The 12392-nt window shown below is 39.7% G+C and overlaps 1 protein-coding gene across 1 annotated transcript in view; it reads right to left on the bottom strand.

Annotated features, from left to right (window-relative positions):
- Positions 1–4940, bottom strand: part of GFI1B (growth factor independent 1B transcriptional repressor) — a 49168-nt gene extending 44228 nt beyond the window's left edge. The window contains exon 1 of the mRNA XM_073600548.1: positions 4823–4940. The gene's annotated coding sequence lies outside the window, so the exon portion shown is untranslated. The remainder of the gene's footprint in view (positions 1–4822) is intronic.
- Positions 4941–12392: the final 7452 nt, after the last annotated feature.

Genomic DNA, 12392 nt, shown 5'->3' with positions numbered 1-12392 from the left:
GACTGGAGAACCCAGGAGAGCGTGGGCGAGTAGCGGAAGGCGGCGGGAGGGGGGGGGGCGTCCCCTCCCGGTGTTTTTAATAACAGCCAAGCGGCTGCTGAGCTGCATTGGTTGTTATTATAATAAAGCCGACTGTCCTAAAGAATGGTACCGGGGTCACCCTGGTAAAAACCCTTTGAAGCAACCACGGTAATATTGGTCTACTTTGTGACCGATACCGATTTCTCAGAAAATGCTGATATCGGCCTACAATAACCGGCCTTACCGATAATCGGTGATCCCTAGTACTGCGGGAATTGAAGTTGACTTGTAGAAACTGTAACTAAGAGGCATCCTTCGACAGGAAAGATAACTGTTAAAGTGTTACTAAACCCAGGACCCTGCGTTCAATATATCTGGTCTCCCACAGTACACAGAACATGGAAATGCAATTATTTTAATAAATATAAACTACTAAATACCTTTTCTCATCAGCCGTATATAGCAGTCTTATAACTTCTATCAGTGTCTGGTTAAAGCTTGTAGGAGAAGTTTTCATTCAACTCTGACTGTCCTATTAAGCTGTATGACCCCTGACCCTCTGTCTGGACAGTGCTGATTGGCCCTGTGCTGATCACTTGCACTCTCCCAAGAAAACAAAAACTCTCTAGCAATACACACCAAACTGAGCATGTGCAGAGTGACTCCAAAGTCTTATCAGGAGATTGATTGGGGACAGTGGAAGAAGGAGAGGATCAGAGAAGACAGGATCCAACAGCCTTTTTACACAATGCAGAGAATTGACTTAGGTTCCACAGTGAGTATAACAAGCATGCTTTACTACATATACAGACTGATTTTACTGTTGTCGGTTTAGTGACACCTTAAAGTATATGTAAATCCAATCTCTAAAATGTCATAAACACTTTCAGGTGATAATGTCATTTTAGAAGTTAAAACTAGTATTTTTAAATCTGCAGCTTTCTTACAAATAGCTATTGATCCTGCCATAAACGTCTTTGTTTAGGCACTTCCTGTTAAAAGGGTGACAACATTCTGTCCATGTTTCTCCATAGTATTCTTGCTTTGTCACCCTTTCACCTGGAATTTAAACAGAGAATGCAAGGGCCATTTCAAACCAGTGCACAGCCATGGATTACTGTTGTCACCATCAGGGAACCTTCCCATCGCTGGAGGGCAAGTGGGCAGGAAGTGGCTGCAAAGAGGCTGCGGCAGATCAGTATCACTGAGATGCAACAAATGATAAAAAAAAGTATTTTTCTTAATAAAATATTTTAGAACTTTACTTTAATCAGGGTTTTTGTTGTTGCCCTAAGGGTGAACAGTAATTACAATGCTTTGTAGAAAAATAATGTTTGCTTGATTATACATCCCTGTGTACTGGTGCCCATAGGGTACAATAGTTTACTATGGGTGGCCAATTAAAGGTACACTAATGCAGAACTAAAGGTGACACATCTACATGCCTAGGTGTCAGTTTTTTGTTTTTACATTTTTTTTTTTCTTATATAATTTCAATTAACCATACAAAAATCAAAAATTACAAATATATATATATATATATATATATATATATATATATATATATATATATATATATATGTATATAAATAGTTTTTTTCTAAAAAGGTGCACTGCTGCTCCACTGATTTCAATGGAGAACTTTATAAACTCGTCATGCGCGAGTATACTCTCTTTTTCACTACCAATCGCTTATGACGTTAGACATTTTCACTAATTTTAAAAGCACAAGGGTCCTTTCACACTGGGGCGGTTTGCAGGCGCTTTTGCGCTAATAATAGCGCCTGCAAACCGACCCGAAAGTCCCGCTGCTTTAATTCCAGTGTGAAAGCCCCGAGGGCTTTCACACTGGAGCGGTGCGCTAGCATGACGGGAAAAAAAGTGCAGCATCTTCGGAGCGGTGAAGGAGCGGAGTGTATACCGCTCCTTTACCACTCCTGCCCATTGAAATTAATGGGACGACGCGGCTATACCGCAGGCAAAGCGCCTCTGCAGAGGCGCTTTGCGGTGGTTTTAACCCTTTCTCGGCCGCTAGCAGGGGGTTAAAACCACCCCGCTAGCGGCCGAATACCGAGGGTAAAGCGCCGCTTACAATAGCGGCGCTTTACCGCCGACAACGCCCCCGCCCCAGTGTGAAAGGGCCCTAAGCGAAAGGGATTTATAAAACTTTTTAGTCTTCTATAGAGTTATGCTGGCCATACACTATACGAAAAATTGGCTAAACCCATTTTCGAAAAACAAACGTTTGGCCGTGAGCGCAAGCGATGGTGCCATCATGTAATGACCGATAAATCATTCAGTGGACATAAATAAATACATTTTTTGTTCATTTTTTTATATATACCTAGTGCCTACAGTTCAGACGGGAAACACATTAACCTTTCAATTTATCGTTCGTTCGGCAGAAAATTTCCAAACTTGTCTTGTTTTTTCGGCTCAAAAACGTCCAAACGATGATTGATTTTGTGCCTATTAACTGGCCGAAAAAACAAATGGTCTAAAAGACCAAATTTCAGCCGATTTTTCGTATAGTGTATGGCCAGCATAAGTATGCTTCATATGTGACAGATTTTCTTTTATTTCATTATTCTATTGTCAATTAAAAATGGAATATTTAAATGTATGTATATATATTGATGTGGATAATTCAATTTGTACTTCTTGGAATATCCACATTTGTCTAAAAATTATTACTGAATGTCCTGTCATATATGCTAAAATATATATGCTATATGCTAAAATTCAACTATATATCATATATAACTATAACTATATATATCTATATATATAGATATATATATATATCTATATATATAATTATATCAATCTATCTATCTATCTATCTATCTATCTATCTATCTATCTATCTATCTATCTATCTATCTATCTATCTATATATAGATATATATATCTATATATATCAATATATCTATATATATATAGATATATAGATATATATATCTATATATATAGATATATATATATATAGATATATATATATATATCTATATATATATCTATCTATATATATAGATAGATATCTATATAGATATAGATATCTATCTATATATATAGATATATATATATATATATATATATATATATATATATCAACTAAATATCATAATCAGATGTAAAAAATAAACTAGATAAAAGATAACGCTTGACAAATGACAAAAAAACATTCTAGATCTTCCTTTAGGGAAGGGTTCCCACTGGGGTTGCTGGGGGTTCCTTGGGCAGTAAGCAGTGGTAAAATGCTCTCCTGCCTACACTGACCACCAATGTCAGGTGGGGCAATTTTTCATTCACCACCAATATAAGGGGTCGCTTCTACACCGATTCTTTGAATACCCACATTTGTCTATGAGTGATTACTGCATGTCCTGTGGTAAATATGTTCATATTTAATTAAAGATGTAGAAGATCATAATCAGACATTAAAAAATAAATAAATAAATAAATAAAAAGTAAGGTTTGACAAATAGGCAAATATTTAAAAAAAATCTAGATCATCCTTTCTCAAGAAGAGTTCCCACTGGGGATGCTGGGGGTTCCTAAAGTACTGAACAGTGGCAAATTTTTCCCCTGCCTAACCTGACCTGACCACCAATGCCAGAAGGGGCACTTTTTTCATGGGCCACCAATATAAGGGGTCACTTCACTGACCACTAATGTTAGGGGACACCACATCTTTTTCACTGTGTTTATTTTGTTATTATTATTATTACTTATTTGATTAAATATTTACTGAGAATAATTTTATTGTAGTATATTGGAGGTAGGTGTTAAAAAAACACCATTCTATCCAAGGTGTCAAATACTGCACGTATACCATATTTTTAATTCTTCTATATAAAACTTTCTACAACTTACCAATTATGCTAATGTACCACAAGCTGTAGGTATAATGTTTTTAGCAGGTGTTTTCTAAGGACCTGTAATTATTTCAACGGTTTCCTCTAGGGTGAAGAGGTTGAGAGGCTGTTTTACATAGTTTAGCTATAACATAACATTAGAACTACAGCAATTATAGTAAAAAAATAAAATAATAATAATAATTATTATTATTAAAATAGTAATAATAAAATAAGTATTAAGAAATAATATTCAGAACATTTTGAAGTGCAAAAAGAAAAATAAAGTTGCAAAAGTTTTTTTGCAGGTCATACAAATAAAAAAAAGCAGCATGCATTTTCTCCTAGAATCACTGTGCTAAACAAATGTACGAAGATTAATGGAAATTATTAATTTTTTAAAAGTAATTTAACATATTTTAAATGTAATGCTTTACAGTAAGGATAAAATGCTCCCATATTTTAGACCCGTTCCTTTTACATTTTTTTTTTCATCTGTACATGTGTGTTTTTGTAATTGCTCTTTGTAAAGAAAGTGTAGTATGTAGCTGTTATATAAATTATTATAGTTCAAAAAACAAATTGAAGAATAAAAATAAAAAATACAAATTTCACATGCTTACTCTAAATTACTCCAGTAGAAAAATATGATGTTAAAAAGATCATTTAAAAAAAGGCACAGCCCAATCCTCTCTGTAGAGGTATGTATGTATTATGTGTATATATATATATATATATATATATATATATATATATATATATATATATATATATATATATATAAAGAAAAGAAGCAGATTTTTATTTAAAAAAAAATTCTATTCCACAGCAAGATGGATTTAACAAAAAAAATGCATTTAAGAAAAATATACCAGTGTTTGAAAATATTTTAGAATCAGCACAGAACTGAATGCTGTACAGCAGTAATAATCACTAAAGAGTACCTGTCCACTCTTCCAGACACAAGGATAATTACAGGATCCCAGTCTCCACTTGCTCTTGATGTGTGACTAATGTGTAACCAAACTGTCCTCACACTCTTCTATCTGGCCTGTTCTTCTCACCCCGCCCTGATTTTTCAATCTGATTACTTGTGTCAAAATCTGGTGGAGTCACAGCCAATAAGGAAGCTCTGAGCAATGACAATATTTGCTTATCAAAACTCCAGCAGACTCGGAGGGTTGAGCACAGCCTCTCCTTCAGCATGTACGATAAACAGTCCCAAAAACTTTCTCTGAATTCTGTTTTTGCAGTTGGAGCTTATCAAGGGTAGCCAAATGCATGCTGTGTTTTTATGTAAAAATGTTGATTTTTTTTTTTCTGCCAAGAAATACAATTTAAAGAGTACTTTAACCACTGCAGCCGTGGAAGATTTTACCCCCTTCCTGACCAGAGCACTTTTTGCAATTTGGCGCTGCGTCGCTTTAACTGACAATTGCGCGGTCGTGCGACGTTGCACCCAAACAAAATTGACATCCTTTTTTTCCCACAAATAGAGCTTTCTTTTGGTGGTATTTGATCACCTCTGCGGTTTTTATTTTTTGCGCTATAAACAAAAAAAGAGCGACAATTTAAAAAAAAAAACAATATTTTTTGCTATAATAAATATCACCCAAACATTTTTTTCCTCAGTTTAGGCCGATATGTATTCTTCTACATATTTTTTGGTAAAAAAATCACAATAAGCGTATATTGATTGGTTTGCGCAAAAGTTATAGCATCTACAAAATAGGGGATAGTTTTATGGCATTTTAATTATTCATTTTTTTATTAGTAATTAGCTATTTTTATTGTGACTGCGACATTATGGCGGACACATTGGACACTTTTGACACTATTTTGGGACCATTGTCATTTATACAGCGATCAGTGCTATAAAAATGCACTGATTACTGTGTAAATGACACTGGCAGGGAAGGGGTTAACCACTAGGGGGCGATGAAGGGCTTAAGTGTGTCCTAGGGAGTGATTCTAACTGTGGGGGGGTGGGCTTCAATTCACATGACAGCGATCACTGCTCCCGATGACAGGTAGCAGTGATCTCTGTCATGTCACTAGGCAGAATGGGGAAATACCTTGTTTACATAGGCACTTACCCGTTCTGCGGCTCTGTGACACAATCGCCGGGAGATCGGCAGACATTGAGTCCGCTGATCACGTGGGCACGGTCACACTGTACTCGGCGCGCGCACGCCTGCTAGTCCTGCCAATTAAAGGGGACGTACAGGTACGCCCATTTGCCCACCGCTGCCATTGTGCCGACGTATATAGGCATTCAGCGGTCGGCAATTGGTTAATACAGGTAAAAAAATTGCTTCTTTTGGAGCTTTTGTGTCTGGTGCATGTTTTCCGGTACTAATAATTTGTTGCAGTTTTTATCAGCACAGGAATTTACACTGATGAGGTAAGGCTATGTTCACACTGATCTGACATGAAAGTCGTACGACTTCTGAACCGACTTTGCCCTGCGAGTTCATGTCCGACTTCCATGTGACTTCAATAAACGAGATCCGACTTTGATCTGACCATACCAAACCAAGGTTCTGATATGGTCTTGGAGGGGGGACCCCACGCCGTTGTTTTTTTTAATTTTTGTGTGGGGTTCCCCCTCACAATCCTCAGAGCACAAGTCTCATGCCACAAGTCGGTTCAGTTAAGATGATGATTACGACTTCCATTCAAATCAGTGGGCTGAAATTGTGCCCAAGTTGGACCAAAGTAGTGCAGGAGACATTTTCAAAGTTGGACCGACACAAGTCGGACCAGTTAAGATGGCTCTCATAGGGAACCATTGATTTTGACATGTAATGCGACTTGTGCTCTGGAGAGTGTTAAACTGGCTATAATGCCTAAAGCTAGCCATATATGGATCAAAATATGGTCCCTTCGGCAGGGACTAATGATCAACTTCTATCGAACAGGAGAAAATTTGTCTTGATCAGCATGCTGTAACCAATTGGCCAATTGGCCTCTGATCACTTTTGAGTGGGCGATAAGCTTACTGCAAATGTGAACGAAACCAAAAGCAACTGTTTCCCATATTTTACACAGAACATTTATCCAGCCAAACTGAAAGTCCCCAACTACTCACATCTGTTTGCCATCATTTTCTACCCAAATGAATCCAGCTTTAGATGGCTTAGGCAAATTTAGGGGTTGGGGTCAGGGTATACGGTTCAGTTTAAAGTATGTGTATAGCCAAGGGTTAGGGAATAGGGAAGGGTTAAAAACCTTATCAGTTTGGGTTTTTTTTGGCCCATTAAGGAGATTTCCCTACACTTCCTGTCTTGGCAATGTAATGGGAAGTAAGAGGAAATCTCTGCAAAGTGAGGGGAATTCGCTTCTCGGACAATTGTCACTGGAACAGGTGTCCCCACTTTAATTTTCCAAGCCCACAGTGTTGTGCGCAAAAACCTAAACACCAAGTAAACCTAATCAATGCATGTGTATACACACAAAAAATTGCACAGGGTGTGTAACTGGTGCCCTCCTGAAGAGGATGGACCTCCCTGAACCTCCAGGTTGCAAGACTCCTGATAGAGGCAAGGCACCTAGCCAAAAGACCTGGTGGACCCATCTTCTCTTGGCCAGCCAAAGCTGACCACCGAGTATTGGGTTAGGGGCACTTCCGGACAGAGACTTTAAGCGGGGAAGGGAGGTACCGAAAGGAAACTCATCTTTCCTTCTAGACTTCAGGGCAGGCAGGAAGACCTGCACCCTTGTAAGCAGGCACTTACAGGTTGGTTAGTTAGTTCTCCGGGCTGTCCAGAAGGAAAGGGGTAAGTCAGTCTCTGCATTTTTCTGTGCTTTTTTGGCTCTGCTCTGCACCCTGTGTTGATATATAAATAGAGGGAAAGCTCTGGTTTGTGGCCTGAATTAGATAGTATTGAGAGGCTAAGCCTGATAATGTAACCCACGGCATCATTGGGAGTGTACTTTTAAAAGTCTGCCTGAACCAGGATTCCACCACTTATGGACTCCACTCTGGGGAAGCTATGCACCAGGCAGCCTGGGTATAGCTAGTTAAATATAAATTGTTATTGCACTGTTGGATTGTATTTCTGAGCTGTCCAATAAAGCCTGCTCAACTTTTTAATGTCTGGTCTAAAGTATTTAAAAGGGGTGCATGGAGGTATATGGCGTATCTAGGAAAACTAGGCCTGTAAAGCATATATGGAGTGAAGAGGAGGGATTGGAGGGCCACTATGAAGACCTAGCAGAGGAGTTGGCGGGAAGTGTGTAGTTGTAACGGGTAACCATGGACTGTGGGGAATCTAATAGCTGCCAGACAGAAAAGAGTAGTACCTGGCAAGGTGACAGGTCCTCCTGTAGTGAAGGGGTTGATGCTCTGGCTCCCTCTCTAGCGGTCGCTTCCCCAAAGTATCTGGGACCCTCGGTATGGAGACCTCATGGACCTAACCGCATGGTAAGTGAGAGCTGGAGGAGTTAAATGAAGTGCACACATGAGGTCCACACTTAGTGCATGGTGGGACCCCATTATATAATCTAAGGATGTTTTGAAAGATGTTACAATTATTATTTTGTTAATTTGCTAATATGTATTTCTCAATATCATTTTAGTGACTACTCTTTCAATGTGAGAGCCAAGGTCCTGAGGAAGCGGGTCATCCTGCGAAATGCATCGACCTACAATATATGATCTCAGAATATTTTAAATGTATCCTCTTCTACTACATGTATGCTCAATCAGTGGTTGAATTGGCATCTTACTAAATATTTCTTATTTTATGAGATATGTTTTTAAATATGGGAATAAAGTTGTAATATTTTTAAGGATTTCTTTTATTAGTTGTGGTTATAATTATTGGAGGTATATTTAAAGTCCCCACTACATACATAATTCTTCTGCATAAAGGTGCTATATGTGGCTCTTCAGTTCCCGAGTCATCAGTCCCATCCGCCTCGAAACCGAATGACTCAGAACCCACATTACCACCTTGCCACCCGTTTTGAGAGACTCCAATCAGGAGACGCTGTTAATGGAACCAATATATATTGCTCTGAAGGAGCCCTCTTCCACTGACTGGGCAAATCTTGTTACGGGAAGCAGTGAGGATAAAACCCTTTGGTCATCTAGCCCCTCTAGCCTGGCCAGAGATACCTCAGTTGTGAAGCAGAAGATCCTCCTCTCACAAACCTTTCTAGAGAGGTATCAGGACTTTAATTGCCGACCAGCAGATGCTTTCCTCCCTCTGTGATCCTGTGTCTCCACATGCCAGGATCACACAGCTTTCCCGACTCCAGCAGTATTTCGGCAAATATGTAGCCAACAAGTTTGGCTATGACTTTCCTTATCTGCTCAAGGTCTTGTTTTACCAGTTGGAGGAAGACAGCCTAAAAATTTATAGCAAGACAGTTTGGAGAAAGCTCCAAGTACCGAAACACCTCTGACAATTTTGGTACCAGAATGAACATTGTAGGATCTCGCTTCAAGTGTAGACCTTTAAGGACACCGCCATTCGCTTTTTCTTCATTTAAGGGCTGGTCTTGCCCATTTTTTTAATAAAAGAAAGTTCAGCAAACACACATGAGTTTCCCTCGCATGGATATTCAGCATTTAAATTTTGCTTCAAAATAAACAACATTCAGCCCTTCTGGCTTGTAAACGCAGCATTCCTGCTCACGCCTTGACCTTTAGGCCTTGGTCTGTCTTCCACAGACTGGACACTCACCAACTCCGTGCATACAACTAGCAGCCTTGTACTGCACTGGTTTCCACCTCTCTCTCCTAGGTGGTGCCCTCTTGACTCCTGGGCCAGACCTCCTGTCTGCCGGGGTGGAGCCCTGCAGACAGAGCCCTCACCAGTTAGTTAGTTAGTCAGAGCTCTGTCTATCATTTATCACCGCCCTGCTACAACATATAGAGGTGGAATACCACTGTCTTTATAAAGAATTAAGTATTGGGCGCCACATCTATTTGGACAAGGTCAACCTGGTTAAACCGGGATTTTTTTGTCTTGTAACATTAGGGTTACTTTGCCTTAAGTGCCCTTTATATGTACAGGTCTGGCATCACATTTACCTTATCTCTTTTTTAGAGAGTGGTCTATGTAATTCTGTTATTATCAATAAAGTTATATAGTATTACCTCAAACACTGAATTGTGTGACACTCATGTGGCCATCTTTTTCTCCATGTCTCTTGTGGAGTTGCCTTTTCTTTTAAACTGGGATATGCCTACCCTGTGGTCCATCAAACTGGACAAAAGTATCCGACCACTGGCGAGTGGGTATCCTATCCAGACCCTGCCTTCTATGTTTACCCTGACTGCCATTTTATTGGAGTAATATACTACTTTCCTGTGCTTTTATTGTTATGCTAACATATTGTTATAACTGTTGTTCTTTTGCTGTAGACTCTATGGTACTGTTTTTGTGTTTAGGTGAACTAAAAAAGGTAGGGGAAATCTAAGCAGGTGCTTACAGATTGGTTAGTTAGTTCTCCAGGCTCCAGAAGGAAAGAGGTTAAGTCAATGTAGGGGGGTGGCTCTGTTCAGGGTGTCCGTGGCTTGCATGAGATGGTATCGAGAGGCCAAGCCTGAAAATGTAACTTCCGGCATCATTGTACTTTTAAAAGTCTGCCTGAACCAGGATTCCACCACTTATGGACTCTCACCTTTGAGGAAGGTATGCACCGGGCAGCCTGGGTTAGCTAGTTAGGTATGAACTGTTATTGCACTGTTGGACTGTATTTCTGAGCTGTCCAGTAAACCTAATTAACTGTTTAATGCCTGATCTGAAGTCATTCAAATGGGTGCATGGAGGTATACGATGTGTCTAGGAAAACTGGGACTGTAAAGCACATACAGGGTGAAAAGGAAGAATTGGAAGGTCACCTCAAAGGGTTAACTCAGCAGAAGAGTTGACAGGAAGTCTATAGTTGCTATGGGTATCCATGGACTGGTGGGAATGTAATAGCAGCCAGGGAGCAAAGAGTAGTACCTGGCAAGGGTGACAGGTGCTCCAGTAGTGAGGAGGTCGATTCTCTGGCTCGCTCCCTAGTGGTCGGTTCCCCAAAGTATCCGGGACCAAACCTGCAGTATGAAGACATGGACCTAGCCGCATGGTACGGAAGAGCTAGAGGAGTTAAACAAAGTGCATGCATGAGGTCCACACTTAGTGTATGGCGGGACCCCATTCTGTCACTGGGAGTGAGGTGACAGAGAAATGCTGGACTGGTAAAGCGGGAAAATTTTTGTTTACTAAAAAGAAGACAAGGTGTGCAGCGATATGGGACAGATTGCTTCACAGTAGGAATCTGCATGCGCTGCACAAGGTGTCCAGCTCACATCTAAGCTGGGGTTTCGCCTCAATGTTGAATCCACATGAGCGCGGTCCCTATAATGACTGGTCCTGAGCATTAGTGAGGTACCCCTACGTGCTGGGCGAGTAGACCCCGCCCCACACCCTACTATAAGGGTAAGTGAAAAAGCACACATAAAAAAGTGGGGTGACACAGATGGGAAAAAAAAGTGCCAATGTGCTATACAGTACAATAAAAGTGTTTTTAATGTTGGATCTCACATCATTTCAGAGATATTCCACATCAAAATAGAGATATTAGGTGGTACATATGGACGGGCTGGCCCCCCCTTATCAAATTTTCGGGCCAAAAATCATTCAGGCTAATAGATATTCGTTAGATCCGGTAAGATCAAGTGTTTTTAACATTAGATCTCACATAATTTCAGAGATATTCCACATCAAAATAGAGATATTAGGTGGTACATATGGACGGGTTAGCCCCCCTTATCAAATTTTCTGGCCAAAAATCATTCAGGTTAATAGATATTCATTAGATCCGGTAAGATCAAGTGGTTTTAACGTTAGATCTCACATAATTAGAGACTTATTAAGTGATTAATGAGGGGGGCTGGCCCCCCCTTATCAAATTTTCGGGCCAAAAATCATTCAGGATAATAGATATTCGTTAGACCCGGTAAGATCAAGTGTTTTTAACGTTAGATCTCACATAATTTCAGAGATATTCCAAATCAAAATAGAGATATTAGGTGGTACATATGAACAGGTTAGCCCCCCCTTATCAAATTTTCTGGTCAAAAATCATTCAGGCTAATAGATATTCATTAGATCCGGTAAGATCAAGTGGTTTTAACGTTAGATCTCACATAATTAGAGACTTATTAAGTGATTAATGAGGGGGGCCCCCCCTTATCAAATTGTCCGGCCAAAAATCATTCAGGATAATAGTTACATAGTTACATAGTTACATAGTAGGTGAGGTTGAAAAAAGACACAAGTCCATCAAGTCCAACCTATGTGTGTGATTATGTGTCAGTATTACATTGTATATCCCTGTATGTTGCGGTCATTCAGGTGATTATCTAATAGTTTCTTGAAGCTATCAATGCTCCCCGCTGAGACCACCGCCTGTGGAAGGGAATTCCACATCCTTGCCGCTCTTACAGTAAAGAACCCTCTACGTAGTTTAAGGTTAAACCTCTTTTCTTCTAATTGTAATGAGTGGCCACGA

The sequence above is a fragment of the Aquarana catesbeiana genome, linkage group LG09 (genome assembly GCF_042186555.1).
Source record: "Aquarana catesbeiana isolate 2022-GZ linkage group LG09, ASM4218655v1, whole genome shotgun sequence".
In the NCBI taxonomy this organism is placed as follows: Eukaryota; Metazoa; Chordata; class Amphibia; order Anura; family Ranidae; genus Aquarana; species Aquarana catesbeiana.
Note: the sequence above shows the minus strand (reverse complement) of the source record. Positions and strands in the feature narration are given on the sequence as shown.